This window comes from Somniosus microcephalus, unplaced genomic scaffold (assembly GCF_052327205.1).
Source record: "Somniosus microcephalus isolate GS21.2 unplaced genomic scaffold, FLI_Smic_1.0 unresolved_chr4, whole genome shotgun sequence".
In the NCBI taxonomy this organism is placed as follows: Eukaryota; Metazoa; Chordata; class Chondrichthyes; order Squaliformes; family Somniosidae; genus Somniosus; species Somniosus microcephalus.
In genome coordinates, this window is record NW_028225182.1 from 28,325,987 (window position 1) to 28,342,098 (window position 16,112).

Here is a 16,112-nt window from a genome sequence, read left to right on the forward strand (position 1 = left end):
ATGTCACTTATATATAACAAGAAAAGCAATGGTCCTAATCCTGACCCCTGGGGGAGCCCACTGCATACTTCCCTCCAGTCAGAAAAACATCCCTCAGCACTGCTCACTGCCTCCTCTCCCTTAGCCAATTATATACCCAAATTACCATCAGCCCTTTAATTCCCTCTGCTTCTATTGTCAGAGTAAGTCTCTTATGTGGTATTTTATCAAATGCCTTTTGAAAGTCCATATATACAACATCTGCTGCACTACCTTCATCAACCCTCTGTTACTTCATCAGAGAACTCAATCAGGTTAATCAGACACGCTGTACCTTTAACAAATCCATACTGGCTGCCCCTTATTAACCCATGCTTCCCCAAGTGAGAATTAATTTTGTCCTTGACAATGGTCTCTAGTCATTCGCCCACACTGACATTAGACTGATTGGCCTGTAGTTACCAGGTTTATCCCTCTTCCCTTTTTTTAAACAGGGTGTAACATTTGCAATCCTCCAGTCCTCTGTCACCACTCCCATATATCTGAGGGAGATTGAAAGATTGTGGTCGGAGCTTCTGCTATCTCCACCCTAGCTTCCCGCAGCAATCTAGGATGCATCGCATCTGGACCGGGTGACATGTTAACTTTGAGTGATGACAACCTATTTAGCACCTCCTTTCTATCCATTTGTATCCAATTTCTCTACTCCCTCCTCCTCTACTGCGACATTAACTTCACCCTCTTCTTTTGTGAAGACAGATGCTAAGTACTCATTCAGTACCTCAGCCACGCCCTCTGCCTCTGTATGATGAGCTCCTATTTGGTCCCTAATCGGCCCCACCATTCCTTTAACTATCCTTTTACTTTTCATATGTTTATAGAAGATTTTTGGGTTCTCTTTTATGTTACCTGCTAATCTTTTCTCATATTCTCTCTTTGCCCTTCTTATATCCTGTTTCATTTTCCCCCCCACTCTCCGTATTCTCCTGGTTTTTGACTGTATTCTGTACCTGACATTTGTCGTAAACTTCCTTCTTCTGTTTTATTCTAACCTCGATATCCTTTGTCATCGGGAGCTCTAGCTTTGGATGCCCCATCTTTCCTCCTTATGGGAATATGCTTGGTTTGTACCCGAACTTTCTCAGCCTTGAAGGCCTGCCATTGGTCATTCACTGTTTTCCTGGACAATCTTTGTTTCCAGTCCACCTGTGCTCGATCCCTTCTCACATCACTGAAATTGGCTCTCTTCCAGCTGGGTATTTTCACCGTTGATTTTTCTTTGTCCCTTTCCATAACTACTTTAAACCTATTGATATTGTGATCACTGTTAACCAGATCCCTCCTGCCCCAGAACCGATGAGAGACCCTTTAAATGTTCTGACTGTGCAAAGAGGTTTCAGAGTTCATCCAACCTGCTGACTCACCAGCGAGTTCACACAGATCCTCAAAGACAGGAAGATATTTTAGAAAGGCTGGCGGCACTAAAAGTTCGTAGCCATCTCAGAGTAGTGACCCTTTAATTACAATCTCGCAGAAGAAGGAGAATCACTGTCCCTTTAACTACCACAAATGCCTGTGTGGAGGAGAGGGGGAGATCCAGTCTGTCCCAGTAACTGTCGCAGAACAGAATTAGCGACCCTGTCCCATCAGGGCTTCACCCTCCCCTACTTTTCCTCAAGTGTCTCATCCTTAAAATTCTCATCCTTGTTTTCAAATCCCTCTGTGGCCTCGCCCCCTCCCTACCCCTGTAATTTCTTTCAGCCCCTACAATCTTCCGCGATATTAGCGCTTCTCTAATTCTGGCCTCTTGAGCATCCCCGATTTTAATCGCTCCACCATTGGTGGCCGTGCCTTCAGTTACCTGGGCCCTGAGCTCTGGAATTCCTTCACTAAACCTCTCCATCTCTCTACCTCTCTCTCCTTTAAGATGCTCCTCTTTGACCAAGCTTTTGGTCATCTGCCTGAATATCTTACGTGGCTTGGTGTCAAATTTTGTTTTCTAACACTCCTGTGAAGATCCTTGGGATGTTTCATTACATTAAAGGTGCTTTATAAATACAAGTGGTTGTTGTTGTTTCCTGAAACTAATAACAAATTCCCCAGAGGGAAAAAAACTTGTCCTTTTACTCTGAAATATTAAAAAGTTTATTCTACAGAAGCATGGGGTTTATCTGCTTTTATTGATGAATTTAAAAAGTCTCTATTAAAACCTGAGCCAGTGTGTTGTGAGCCAAAGAGCCTTGTGTCCAATGCGGGGAATAAAGGCCCACAGCCGCCCCGGGCCCTGAACAAGGGACTGGAGAAACTCGCTGCCCTGCGGATCAGACAATCAGCCGGCGCTAGTCCCGCCCCTCGGGCTCCCCGATTGGTTGGAGGACCCGCCGCAGGCTCGCTCCTCCAGCCCCGCCCACTGGGTGCCGCTAGTCCCGCCCCTCGGGCTCCCTGATTGGTTGGAGGACCCACCGCCCGCTCGCTCCTCCAGCCCCACCCCGCTCACTCCCGATTGGACGAAAGCTTCCGTCAATCAGGCCGTGGGCCGGGGTCACGTGCCCCTGCTGCGATGACGTCACTGAGGCCCCAGTCACGCGTCTCTGAGGAAGTCTGACCCGCTCCGCGAGGCTGAATCCGGTCATTTCGCTTCCCGGGACCCTAAATCTCCCAGGTTTGTGTTTACCGTCATTTATTTCCCCGTCTCTCTCTGCTTGTCCATCCATCTGAGAAAACTCGCTTTCCGCCGGTAATTCCGACTTTTAAACTATTAACGACCGTAACCCAGAGTTTCGCCCCCGAGCATGCGCACTAGCAGCTGTTACTGGTACTCTGCCCCTGAGCATGCGCACTAGCAGCTGGGCCTGAGACTCGGCCCCTGAGCATGCGCACTGGCAGCTGGTCCTGGGACTCTGCCCCTGAGCATGCGCACCAGCAGCTGGTCCTGGGACTCTGCCCCTGAGCATGCGCACTAGCAGCTGGTCCTGGGACTCTGCCCCTGAGCATGCGCACAACAGATGGTCCTGGGACTCTACCCCTGAGCATGCCCACTAGCAGCTGGTCCTGGGACTCTGCCCTTGAGCATGCCCACCAGCAGCTGGTCCTGGGACTCTGGGCCCCTGAGCATGCGCACTAGCAGCTGGTTCTGGGACTCTGCCCCCTGAGCATGCCCACTAGCAGCTGGTCCTGGGACTCTGCCCATGAGCATGCACACTAGCAGCTGGTCTTGGGACTCTGCCCCTGAGCATGCCCACTAGCAGCTGGTCCTGGGACTCTGCCCCTGAGCATGCCCACAAGCAGCTGGTCCTGGGACTCTGCCCTTGAGCATGCCCACTAGCAGCTGGTCCTTGGACTCTGGGCCCCTGAGCATGCCCACTAGCAGCTGGTCCTGGGACTCTGCCCCTGAGCATGCGCACTAGCAGCTAGTCCTGGGACTCTGCCCCTCAGCATGCCCACTAGCAGCTGGTCCTGGGACTCTGCTGCCGCTGAGCATGCCCACAAGCAGCTGGTCCTGGGACTCTGCCCCTGAGCATGCGCACAAGCAGCTGGTCCTGGGACACTGGGCCCCTGAGCATGCCCACCAGCAGCTGGTCCTGGGACTCTGCCCCTGAGCATGCGCACTAGCAGCTGGTCCTGGGACTCTGCTCCTGAGCATGCGCACCAGCAGCTGGTCCTGGGACTCTGCCCCTGAGCATGCGCACAAGCAGCTGGTCCTGGGACTCTGCCACTGAGCATGCCCACTCGCAGCTGGTCCTGGGACTCTGCTCCTGAGCATGCGCACCAGCAGCTGGTCCTGGGACTCTGCCCCTGAGCATGCGCACAAGCAGCTGGTCCTGGGGCTCTGGGCCCCTGAGCATGCCCACCAGCAGCTGGTCCTGGGACTCTGCCCCTGAGCATGCGCACTAGCAGCTGGTCCTGGGACTCTGCCACTGAGCATGCCCACTCGCAGCTGGTTCTGGGGCTCTGGGCCCCTGAGCATGCCCACTAGCAGCTGATCCTGGGACTGTGCCTCTGAGCATGCGCACTAGCAGCTGGTCCTGGGACTCTGCTGCTCCTGAGCATGCGCACCAGCAGCTGGTCCTGGGACTCTGCTGTCCCTGAGCATGTGCACTAGCAGCTAGTCATGGGACTCTGCACCTGAGCATGCGCACTAGCAGCTTTTCCTGGGACTCTGCCCCGAAGCATGCGCACAACAGACGGTCCTGGGACTCTGCCCCTGAGCATGCCCACCAGCAGCTGGTCCTGGGACTCTGGGCCCCTGAGCATGCGCACTAGCAGCTGGTTCTGGGACTCTGCCCCCTGAGCATGCCCACTAGCAGCTGGTCCTGGGACTCTAAGCCCCCTGAGCATGCCCACTAGCAGCTGGTCCTGGGACTCTGCCCCTGAGCATGCCCACTAACAGCTGGTCCTGGGACTCTGGGCCCCTGAGCATGCGCGCTAGCAGCTGGTCCTGGGACTCTGCCCGTGAGCATGCCCAATAGCAGGTGGTCCTGGGACTCTGCCCCTGAGCATGCGCACTAGCAGCTGCTCCTGGGACTCTGCCCCTGAGCATGCCCACTAGCAGCTGGTCCTGGGACTCTGCCCCTGAGCATGCGCACTAGCAGCTGGTCCTGGGACTCTGCCCCTGAGCATGCCGACTAGCAGCTGGTCCTGGGACTCTGCCCCCTGAGCATGCCCACTAGCAGCTGGTCCTGGGCCCCTGAACATGTGCACCAGCAGCTGGTCCTGGGACTCTGGGCCCCTGAGCTTGCGCACTAGCAGCTGGTCCTGGGACTCTGGGCCCCTGAGCTTGCGCACTAGCAGCTGGTCCTGGGACTCTGGGCCCCTGAGCATGCCCAATAGCAGCTGGTCCTGGGATTCTGTCCCTGAGCATGCCCACCAGCAGCTGGTCCTGGGACTCTGCCCCTGAGCATGCGTACAAGCAGCTGGTCCTGGGACTCTGCCCCCTGTGCATGCGCACTAGCAGTTGGTCCTGGGACTCTGCCCCTGAGCATGCCCACTAGCAGCTGGTTCTGGGACTCTGGGCCCCTGAGCATGCGCACTAGCAGCTGGTCCTGGGACTCTGCTGCTGCTGAGCATGCGCACTAGCAGCTGGTCCTGGGACTCCGGGCCCCTGAGCGTGCCCACTAGCAACTGGTCCTGGGACTCTGCTGTCCCTGAGCATGCCCACTAGCAGCTAGTCCTGGGACTCTGCCCCTGAGCATGCGCACTAGCAGCTGGTCCTGGGACTCTGCCCCTGAGCATGCCGACTAGCAGCTGGTCCTGGGACTCTGCCCCTGAGCATGCCCACTAGCAGCTGGTCCTGGGCCCCTGAACATGTGCACCAGCAGCTGGTCCTGGGACTCTGCCCCTGAGCATGCTCACTAGCAGCTGGTCCTGGGACACTGCCCCCTTAAGCATGCGCACTAGCAGCTGGTCCTGGGACTCTGCCCCTGAGCATGCCCGCTAGCAGCTGGTCCTGGGACTCTGCCCCTGAGCATGCGCACAAGCAGCTGGTCCTGGGACTCTGCCCCTGAGCATGCGCATTAGCAGCTGGTCCTGGGACTCTGCCCCTGAGCATGCCCACTAGCAGCTGGTTCTGGGACTCTGGGCCCCTGAGCATGCCCACTAGCAGCTGGTCCTGGGACTCTGCCCCTGAGCATGCCCACTAGCAGCTGGTCCTGGGACTCCCCTGCCCCTGAGCATGCGCACTAGCAGCTGGTCCTGGGACTCTGCTGCCCCTGAGCATGCACACTAGCAGCTGGTCCTGGGACTCTGCTGCCACCGAGCATGCGCACTAGCAGCTGGTCCTGGGACTCCGGGCCCCTGAGCGTGGGCACTTGCAGCTGGTCCTGGGACTCTGCTGCCACCGAGCATGCCCACTAGCAGCTGGTCCTGGGACTCTGCCCCTGAGCATGCCCACTAGCAGCTGGTCCTGGGACTCTGCCCCTGAGCATGCCCACCAGCAGCTGGTCCTGGGACTCTGCCCCTGAGCATGCCCACTAGCAGCTGGTCCTGGGACTCTGCCCCTGAGCATGCGCACTAGCAGCTGGTCCTGGGACTCTGCCCCTGAGCATGCTCACTAGCAGCTGGTCCTGGGACTCTGCCCCTGAGCATGCTCACTAGCAGCTGGTCCTGGGACTCTGGGCCCCTGAGCATGCCCACTAGCATCTGGTCCTGGGACTCTGCCCCTGAGCATGCCCACTAGCAGCTGGTCCTGGGACTCTGCCCCTGAGCATGCCGACTAGCAGCTGGTCCTGGGACTCTGTCCCTGAGCATGCCCATTAGCAGCTGGTCCTGGGACTCTGCCCCTGAGCATGCCGACTAGCAGCTGTTCCTGGGACACTGCCCCTGAGCATGACCACTAGCAGCTGGTCCTGGGACTCTGCCCCTGAGCATGCCCATTAGCAGCTGGTCCTGGGAGTCTGGGCCCCTGAGCATGCCCATTAGCAGCTGGTGCTGGGACCCTGCTGCCCCTGTGCATGCGCACGAGCAGCTGGTCCTGGGACTCTGCCCCTGAGCATGCGCACCAGCAGCTGGTCCTGGGACTCCCCTGCCCCTGAGCATGCGCACTAGCAGCTGGTTCTGGGACTCTGCCCCTAAGCGTGCACACTAGCAGCTGGTTCTGGGACTCTGCCCCCTGTGCATGCGCACTAGCAGCTGGTCCTGGGACTCTGCCCCTGAGCATGCGCACTAGCAGCTGGTCCTGGGACTCTGCCCCTAAGCGTGCACACTAGCAGCTGGTTCTGGGACTCTGCCCCTGAGCATGCGCGCCAGCAGCTGGCCCTGGGACACTGCCCCTGAGCATGCCCACTAGCAGCTGGTCCTGGGACTCTGCTGCCACCGAGCATGCGCACCAGCAGCTGGTCCTGGGACTCTGCCCCTGAGCATGCCCACTAGCAGCTGGTCCTGGGACTCTGCCCCTAAGCATGCGCACCAGCAGCTGGTCCTGGGACTCTGCCCCTGAGCATGCCCACTAGCAGCTGGTCCTGGGACTCTGCCCCTGAGCATGCGCACTAGCAGCTGGTCCTGGGACTCTGCCCCTGAGCATGCGCACTAGCAGCTGGTCCTGGGACTCTGCCCCTGAGCATGCCCACTAGCATCTGGTCCTGGGACTCTGCCCCTGAGCATGCCCACTAGCAGCTTGTCCTGGGACTCTGCCCCTGAGCATGCCCACTAGCAGCTGGTGCTGGGACTCTGTCCCCTGAGCATGCGCTCTAGCAGCTGTTCCTGGGACTCTGCCCCTGAGCATGCCCACTAGCAGCTGGTCCTGGGACTCTGCCCCTGAGCATGCCCACTAGCAGCTGGTCCTGGGACTCTGCCCCTGAGCATGCCCACTAGCAGCTGGTCCCGGGACTCTGCCCCCTGAGCATGCCCACTAGCAGCTGGTCCTGGGACTCTGCCCCTGAGCATGCCCACCAGCAGCTGGTCCTGGGACTCTGCCGCTGAGCATGCCCACTAGCAGCTGGTCCTGGGACTCTGGGCCCCTGAGCATGCCCACTAGCAGCTGGTGCTGGGACTCTGCTGCCCCTGAGCATGCGCACTAGCAGCTGGTCCTGGGACTCTGGGCCCCTGAGCATGCGCACTAGCAGCTGGTCCTGGGACTCTGCCCGTGAGCATGCCCACTAGCAGCTGGTCCAGGGACTCTGCCCCCTGTGCATGCGCACTAGCAGCTGGTCCTGGGACTCTGCCCCTGAGCATGCGCACTCGCAGCTGGTTCTGGGACTCTGCCCCTGAGCATGCCCACTAGCAGCTGGTTCTGGGACTCTGCCCCTAAGCATGCACACTCGCAGCTGGTCCTGGGACTCTGCCCATGAGCCTGCGCACTAGCAGCTGGTCCTGGACTCTGCTGCCCCTGAGCAAGCGCACCAGCAGCTGGTCCTGGGACTCTGCCCATGAGCCTGCGCACTAGCAGCTGGTCCTGGGACTCTGCTGCCCCTGAGCATGCGCACTAGCAGCTGGTCCTGGGACTCTGCTGCCACCGAGCATGCGCACCAGCAGCTGGTCCTGGGACTCTGGGCCCCTGAGCGTGCCCACTAGCAACTGGTCCTGGGACTCTGCTGTCCCTGAGCATGCCCACTAGCAGCTAGTCCTGGGACTCTGCCCCTGAGCTTGCGCACTAGCAGCTGGTCCTGGGACTCTGCCCCTGAGCGTGCCCACTAGCAGCTGGTCCTGGGACTCTGCCCCCTGAGCATGCCCACTAGCAGCTGGTCCTGGGACTCTGCCCCTGAGCATGCCCACTAGCAGCTGGTCCTGCGACTCTGCCGCTGAGCATGCCCAGTAGCAGCTGGTCCTGGGACTCTGCCCCTGAGCATGCCCACTAGCAGCTGGTCCTGGGACTCTGCCCCCTGAGCATGCCCACTAGCAGCTGGTCCTGGGCCTCTGGGCCCCTGAGCATGCGCACTAGCAGCTGGTCCTGGGACTCTGGGCCCCTGAGCATGCCCACTAGCAGCTGGTCCTGGGACTCTGCCCCTGAGCATGCGCACTAGCAGCTGGTCCTGGGACTCTGGGCCCCTGAGCGTGCCCACTAGCAACTGGTCCTGGGACTCTGCTGTCCCTGAGCATGCCCACTAGCAGCTAGTCCTGGGACTCTGCACCTGAGCATGCGCACCAGCAGCTGGTCCTGGGACTCTGCCCCTGAGCATGCCCACTAGCAGCTGGTCCTGGGACTCTGCCCTTGAGCATGCCCACCAGCAGCTGGTCCTGGGACTCTGGGCCCCTGAGCATGCGCACTAGCAGCTGGTCCTGGGACATTGCCTCTGAGCATGCCCACCAGCAGCTGGTCCTGGGACTCTGCCCCTGAGCATGCGCACAAGCAGCTGGTCCTGGGACTCTGCCCCTGAGCATGCCGACTAGCAGCTGGTCCTGGGACTCTGCCCCTGAGCATGCGCACAAGCAGCTGGTCCTGGGACTCTGCCCCTGAGCATGCCGACTAGCAGCTGGTCCTGGGACTCTGCCCCCTGAGCATGCCCACTAGCAGCTGGTCCTGGGCCCCTGAACATGTGCACCAGCAGCTGGTCCTGGGACACTGCCCCCTTAAGCATGCGCACTAGCAGCTGGTCCTGGGACTCTGCCCCTGAGCATGCCCACTAGCAGCTGGTCCTGGGACTCTGCTGCTGAGCATGCCCACTAGCAGCTGGTCCTGGGCCTCTGGGCCCCTGAGCATGCGCACTAGCAGCTGGTCCTGGGACTCTGGGCCCCTGAGCATGCCCACTAGCAGCTGGTCCTGGGACTCTGGGCCCCTGAGCGTGCCCACTAGCAACTGGTCCTGGGACTCTGCTGTCCCTGAGCATGCCCACTAGCATCTAGTCCTGGGACTCTGCACCTGAGCATGCGCACTAGCAGCTGGTCCTGGGACTCTGCCCCTGAGCATGCCCACTAGCAGCTGGTCCTGGGACTCTGCCCTTGAGCATGCCCACCAGCAGCTGGTCCTGGGACTCTGGGCCCCTGAGCATGCGCACTAGCAGCTGGTCCTGGGACATTGCCTCTGAGCATGCCCACCAGCAGCTGGTCCTGGGACTCTGCCCCTGAGCATGTCGACTAGCAGCTGGTCCTGGGACTCTGCCCCCTGAGCATGCCCACTAGCAGCTGGTCCTGGGCCCCTGAACATGTGCACTAGCAGCTGGTCCTGGGACTCTGCCCCCTTAAGCATGCGCACTAGCAGCTGGTCCTGGGACTCTGCCCCTGAGCATGCCCACTAGCAGCTGGTCCTGGGACTCTGCCCCTGAGCATGCGCACTAGCAGCTGGTCCTGGGACTCTGCCCCTGAGCATGCGCATTAGCAGCTGGTCCTGGGACTCTGCCCCTGAGCATGCCCACTAGCAGCTGGTTCTGGGACTCTGGGCCCCTGAGCATGCCCACTAGCAGCTGGTCCTGGGACTCTGCCCCTGAGCATGCCCACCAGCAGCTGGTCCTGGGACTCCGGGCCCCTGAGCGTGCCCACTAGCAACTGGTCCTGGGACTCTGCTGTCCCTGAGCATGCCCACTAGCAGCTAGTCCTGGGACTCTGCCCCTGAGCATGCGCACTAGCAGCTAGTCCTGGGACTCTGCCCCTGAGCATGCGCACTAGCAGCTGGTCCTGGGACTCTGCCCCTGAGCATGCCCACCAGCAGCTGGTCCTGGGACTCCGGGCCCCTGAGCGTGCCCACTAGCAACTGGTCCTGGGACTCTGCTGTCCCTGAGCATGCCCACTAGCAGCTAGTCCTGGGACTCTGCCCCTGAGCATGCCCACTAGCAGCTGGTCCTGGGACTCTGCCCCTGAGCATGCGCACTAGCAGGTGGTCCTGGGACTCTGCCCCTGAGCATGCCCACTAGCAGCTGGTCCTGGGACTCTGCCCCTGAGCATGCCCACCAGCAGCTGGTCCTGGGACTCTGCCCCTGAGCATGCCCACTAGCAGCTGGTCCTGGGACTCTGCCCCTGAGCATGCTCACGAGCAGCTGGTCCTGGGACTCTGCCCCTGAGCATGCTCACTAGCAGCTGGTCCTGGGACTCTGCCCCTGAGCATGCCCACTAGCAGCTTGTCCTGGGACTCTGCCCCTGAGCATGCCCACTAGCAGCTGGTCCTGGGACTCTGCCCCTGAGCATGCCGACTAGCAGCTGGTCCTGGGACTCTGCCCCTGAGCATGCCCACTAGCAGCTGGTCCTGGGACTCTGCCCCTGAGCATGCCCACTAGCAGCTGGTCCTGGGACACTGCCCCTGAGCATGACCACTAGCAGCTGGTCCTGGGACTCTGCCCCTGAGCATGCCCATTAGCAGCTGGTCCTGGGAGTCTGGGCCCCTGAGCATGCCCATTAGCAGCTGGTGCTGGGACTCTGCCCCTGTGCATGCGCACTAGCAGCTGGTCCTGGGACTCTGCCCCTGAGCATGCGCACTAGCAGCTGGTCCTGGGATTCTGCCCCTGAGCATGCGCACCAGCAGCTGGTCCTGGGACTCCCCTGCCCCTGAGCATGCGCACCAGCAGCTGGTTCTGGGACTCTGCCCCTAAGCGTGCACACTAGCAGCTGGTTCTGGGACTCTGCCCCCTGTGCATGCGCACTAGCAGCTGGTCCTGGGACTCTGCCCCTGAGCATGCGCACTAGCAGCTGGTCCTGGGACTCTGCCACTGAGCATGCGCACTCGCAGCTGGTCCTGGGACTCCCCTGCCCCTGAGCATGCCCACTAGCAGCTGGTTCTGGGACTCTGCCCCTCAGCATGCCCACTAGCAGCTGGTTCTGGGACTCTGCCCCTGAGCATGCCCACTAGCAGCTGGTTCTGGGACTCTGCCCCTAAGCGTGCACACTAGCAGCTGGTTCTGGGACTCTGCCCCTAAGCGTGCGCACTAGCAGCTGGTCCTGGGACTCCCCTGCCCCTAAGCATGCGCACTAGCAGCTGGTCCTGGGACTCTGCTGCCACCGAGCATGCGCACTAGCAGCTGGTCCTGGGACTCTGCCCCTGAGCATGCCCACTAGCAGCTGGTCCTGGGACTCTGCCCCTGAGCATGCGCACTAGCAGCTGGTCCTGGGACTCTGCCCCTGAGCATGCGCATTAGCAGCTGGTCCTGGGACTCTGCCCCTGAGCATGCCCACTAGCAGCTGGTTCTGGGACTCTGGGCCCCTGAGCATGCCCACTAGCAGCTGGTCCTGGGACTCTGCCCCTGAGCATGCCCACTAGCAGCTGGTCCTGGGACTCTGCTGCCCCTGAGCATGCGCACCAGCAGCTGGTCCTGGGACTCCGGGCCCCTGAGCGTGCCCACTAGCAACTGGTCCTGGGACTCTGCTGTCCCTGAGCATGCCCACTAGCAGCTAGTCCTGGGACTCTGCCCCTGAGCATGCGCACTAGCAGCTGGTCCTGGGACTCTGCCCCTAAGCATGCGCACAACAGATGGTCCTGGGACTCTGCCCCTGAGCATGCCCACTAGCAGCTGGTCCTGGGACTCTGCCCCTGAGCATGCCCACCAGCAGCTGGTCCTGGGACTCTGCCCCTGAGCATGCCCACTAGCAGCTGGTCCTGGGACTCTGCCCCTGAGCATGCCCACTAGCAGCTGGTCCTGGGACTCTGCCCCTGAGCATGCCCACTAGCAGCTGGTCCTGGGACTCTGCCCCTGAGCATGCTCACTAGCAGCTGGTCCTGGGACTCTGCCCCTGAGCATGCCCACTAGCAGCTTTTCCTGGGACTCTGCCCCTGAGCATGCCCACTAGCAGCTGGTCCTGGGACTCTGCCCCTGAGCATGCCGACTAGCAGCTGGTCCTGGGACTCTGCCCCTGAGCATGCCCACTAGCAGCTGGTCCTGGGACTCTGCCCCTGAGCATGCCCACTAGCAGCTGGTCCTGGGACACTGCCCCTGAGCATGACCACTAGCAGCTGGTCCTGGGACTCTGCCCCTGAGCATGCCCATTAGCAGCTGGTCCTGGGAGTCTGGGCCCCTGAGCATGCCCATTAGCAGCTGGTGCTGGGACTCTGCCCCTGAGCATGCCCATTAGCAGCTGGTCCTGGGACTCTGCCCCTGAGCATGCCCATTAGCAGCTGGTCCTGGGACTCTGCCCCTGAGCATGCCCACTAGCAGCTGGTCCTGGGACTCTGCCCCTGAGCATGCCCACTAGCAGCTGGTCCTGGGACTCTGCCCCCTGAGCATGCTCACTAGCAGCTGGTCCTGGGACTCTGCCCCTGAGCATGCCCACTAGCAGCTGGTCCTGGGACTCTGCCGCTGAGCATGCCCACCAACAGCTGGTCCTGGGACTCTGGGCCCCTGAGCATGCCCACTAGCAGCTGGTGCTGGGACTCTGCTGCCCCTGAGCATGCGCACTAGCAGCTGGTCCTGGGACTCTGCCCGTGAGCATGCGCACTAGCAGCTGGTCCTGGGACTCTGCCCCTGAGCATGCCCACTAGCAGCTGGTCCAGGGACTCTGCCCCCTGTGCATGCGCACTAGCAGCTGGTCCTGGGACTCTGCCCCTGAGCATGCGCACTAGCAGCTGGTTCTGGGACTCTGCCCCTGAGCATGCCCACTAGCAGCTGGTTCTGGGACTCTGCCCCTAAGCATGCACACTCGCAGCTGGTCCTGGGACTCTGCCCATGAGCATGCGCACTAGCAGCTGGTCCTGGGACTCTGCCCCTGAGCATGCGCACTAGCAGCTGGTCCTGGACTCTGCTGCCCCTGAGCAAGCGCACCAGCAGCTGGTCCTGGGACTCTGCCCATGAGCCTGCGCACTAGCAGCTGGTCCTGGGACTCTGCTGCCCCTGAGCATGCGCACAAGCAGCTGGTCCTGGGACTCTGCTGCCACCGAGCATGCGCACCAGCAGCTGGTCCTGGGACTCTGGGCCCCTGAGCGTGCCCACTAGCAACTGGTCCTGGGACTCTGCTGTCCCTGAGCATGCCCACTAGCAGCTAGTCCTGGGACTCTGCCCCTGAGCTTGCGCACTAGCAGCTGGTCCTGGGACTCTACCCCTGAGCGTGCCCACTAGCAGCTGGTCCTGCGACTCTGCCGCAGAGCATGCCCAGTAGCAGCTGGTCCTGGGACTCTGCCGCTGAGCATGCCCACTAGCAGCTGGTCCTGGGCCTCTGGGCCCCTGAGCATGCGCACTAGCAGCTGGTCCTGGGACTCTGCCCCTGAGCATGCCCACTAGCAGCTGGTCCTGGGACTCTGGGCCCCTGAGCATGCCCACTAGCAGCTGGTCCTGGGACTCTGCCCCTGAGCATGCGCACTAGCAGCTGGTCCTGGGACTCTGGGCCCCTGAGCGTGCGCACTAGCAGCTGGTCCTGGGACTCTGCCCCTGAGCATGCCCACTAGCAGCTGGTCCTGGGACTCTGCCCTTGAGCATGCCCACCAGCAGCTGGTCCTGGGACTCTGCCCCTAAGCGTGCACACTAGCAGCTGGTTCTGGGACTCTGCCCCTAAGCGTGCGCACTAGCAGCTGGTCCTGGGACTCTGCTGCCACCGAGCATGCGCACCAGCAGCTGGTGCTGGGACTCTGGGCCCCTGAGCATGCGCACCAGCAGCTGGTCCTGGGACTCTGTCCCAAGCATGCTGACTAGCAGCTGTTCCTGGGACTCTGCCCCTGAGCATGCCCACTAGCATCTGGTCCTGGGACTCTGCCCCTGAGCATGCCCACTAGCAGCTTGTCCTGGGACTCTGCCCCTGAGCATGCCCACTAGCAGCTGGTGCTGGGACTCTGCTGCCCCTGAGCATGCGCACCAGCAGCTGGTCCTGGGACTCCGGGCCCCTGAGCGTGCCCACTAGCAACTGGTCCTGGGACTCTGCTGTCCCTGAGCATGCCCACTAGCAGCTAGTCCTGGGACTCTGCCCCTGAGCATGCCCACTAGCAGCTGGTCCTGGGACTCTGCCCCTGAGCATGCCCACTAGCAGCTGGTCCTGGGACTCTGCCCCTGAGCATGCCCACCAGCAGCTGGTCCTGGGACTCTGCCCCTGAGCATGCCCACTAGCAGCTGGTCCTGGGACTCTGCCCCTGAGCATGCTCACTAGCAGCTGGTCCTGGGACTCTGCCCCTGAGCATGCTCACTAGCAGCTGGTCCTGGGACTCTGCCCCTGAGCATGCCCACTAGCAGCTTGTCCTGGGACTCTGCCCCTGAGCATGCCCACTAGCAGCTGGTCCTGGGACTCTGCCCCTGAGCATGCCGACTAGCAGCTGGTCCTGGGACTCTGCCCCTGAGCATGCCCACTAGCAGCTGGTCCTGGGACTCTGCCCCTGAGCATGCCCACTAGCAGCTGGTCCTGGGACACTGCCCCTGAGCATGACCACTAGCAGCTGGTCCTGGGACTCTGCCCCTGAGCATGCCCATTAGCAGCTGGTCCTGGGAGTCTGGGCCCCTGAGCATGCCCATTAGCAGCTGGTGCTGGGACTCTGCCCCTGAGCATGCCCATTAGCAGCTGGTCCTGGGACTCTGCCCCTGAGCATGCCCATTAGCAGCTGGTCCTGGGACTCTGCCCCTGAGCATGCCCACTAGCAGCTGGTCCTGGGACTCTGCCCCTGAGCATGCCCACTAGCAGCTGGTCCTGGGACTCTGCCCCCTGAGCATGCTCACTAGCAGCTGGTCCTGGGACTCTGCCCCTGAGCATGCCCACTAGCAGCTGGTCCTGGGACTCTGCCGCTGAGCATGCCCACCAACAGCTGGTCCTGGGACTCTGGGCCCCTGAGCATGCCCACTAGCAGCTGGTGCTGGGACTCTGCTGCCCCTGAGCATGCGCACTAGCAGCTGGTCCTGGGACTCTGCCCGTGAGCATGCGCACTAGCAGCTGGTCCTGGGACTCTGCCCCTGAGCATGCCCACTAGCAGCTGGTCCAGGGACTCTGCCCCCTGTGCATGCGCACTAGCAGCTGGTCCTGGGACTCTGCCCCTGAGCATGCGCACTAGCAGCTGGTTCTGGGACTCTGCCCCTGAGCATGCCCACTAGCAGCTGGTTCTGGGACTCTGCCCCTAAGCATGCACACTCGCAGCTGGTCCTGGGACTCTGCCCATGAGCATGCGCACTAGCAGCTGGTCCTGGGACTCTGCCCCTGAGCATGCGCACTAGCAGCTGGTCCTGGACTCTGCTGCCCCTGAGCAAGCGCACCAGCAGCTGGTCCTGGGACTCTGCCCATGAGCCTGCGCACTAGCAGCTGGTCCTGGGACTCTGCTGCCCCTGAGCATGCGCACAAGCAGCTGGTCCTGGGACTCTGCTGCCACCGAGCATGCGCACCAGCAGCTGGTCCTGGGACTCTGGGCCCCTGAGCGTGCCCACTAGCAACTGGTCCTGGGACTCTGCTGTCCCTGAGCATGCCCACTAGCAGCTAGTCCTGGGACTCTGCCCCTGAGCTTGCGCACTAGCAGCTGGTCCTGGGACTCTGCCCCTGAGCGTGCCCACTAGCAGCTGGTCCTGCGACTCTGCCGCAGAGCATGCCCAGTAGCAGCTGGTCCTGGGACTCTGCCGCTGAGCATGCCCACTAGCAGCTGGTCCTGGGCCTCTGGGCCCCTGAGCATGCGCACTAGCAGCTGGTCCTGGGACTCTGCCCCTGAGCATGCCCACTAGCAGCTGGTCCTGGGACTCTGGGCCCCTGAGCATGCCCACTAGCAGCTGGTCCTGGGACTCTGCCCCTGAGCATGCGCACTAGCAGCTGGTCCTGGGACTCTGGGCCCCTGAGCGTGCCCACTAGCAACTGGTCCTGGGACTCTGCTGTCCCTGAGCATGCCCACT

The 16,112-nt window shown here is 61.6% G+C and overlaps 1 long non-coding RNA gene across 1 annotated transcript in view; it reads left to right on the plus strand.

Moving 5' to 3' along the window:
• Positions 1-2,578: 2,578 nt before the first annotated feature.
• Positions 2,579-16,112, plus strand: part of LOC147090069 (uncharacterized) — a 146,490-nt gene continuing 132,956 nt past the window's right edge. Inside the window, exon 1 of the long non-coding RNA XR_015075320.1 lies at positions 2,579-2,641. This is a non-coding gene — a long non-coding RNA (uncharacterized LOC147090069). The remainder of the gene's footprint in view (positions 2,642-16,112) is intronic.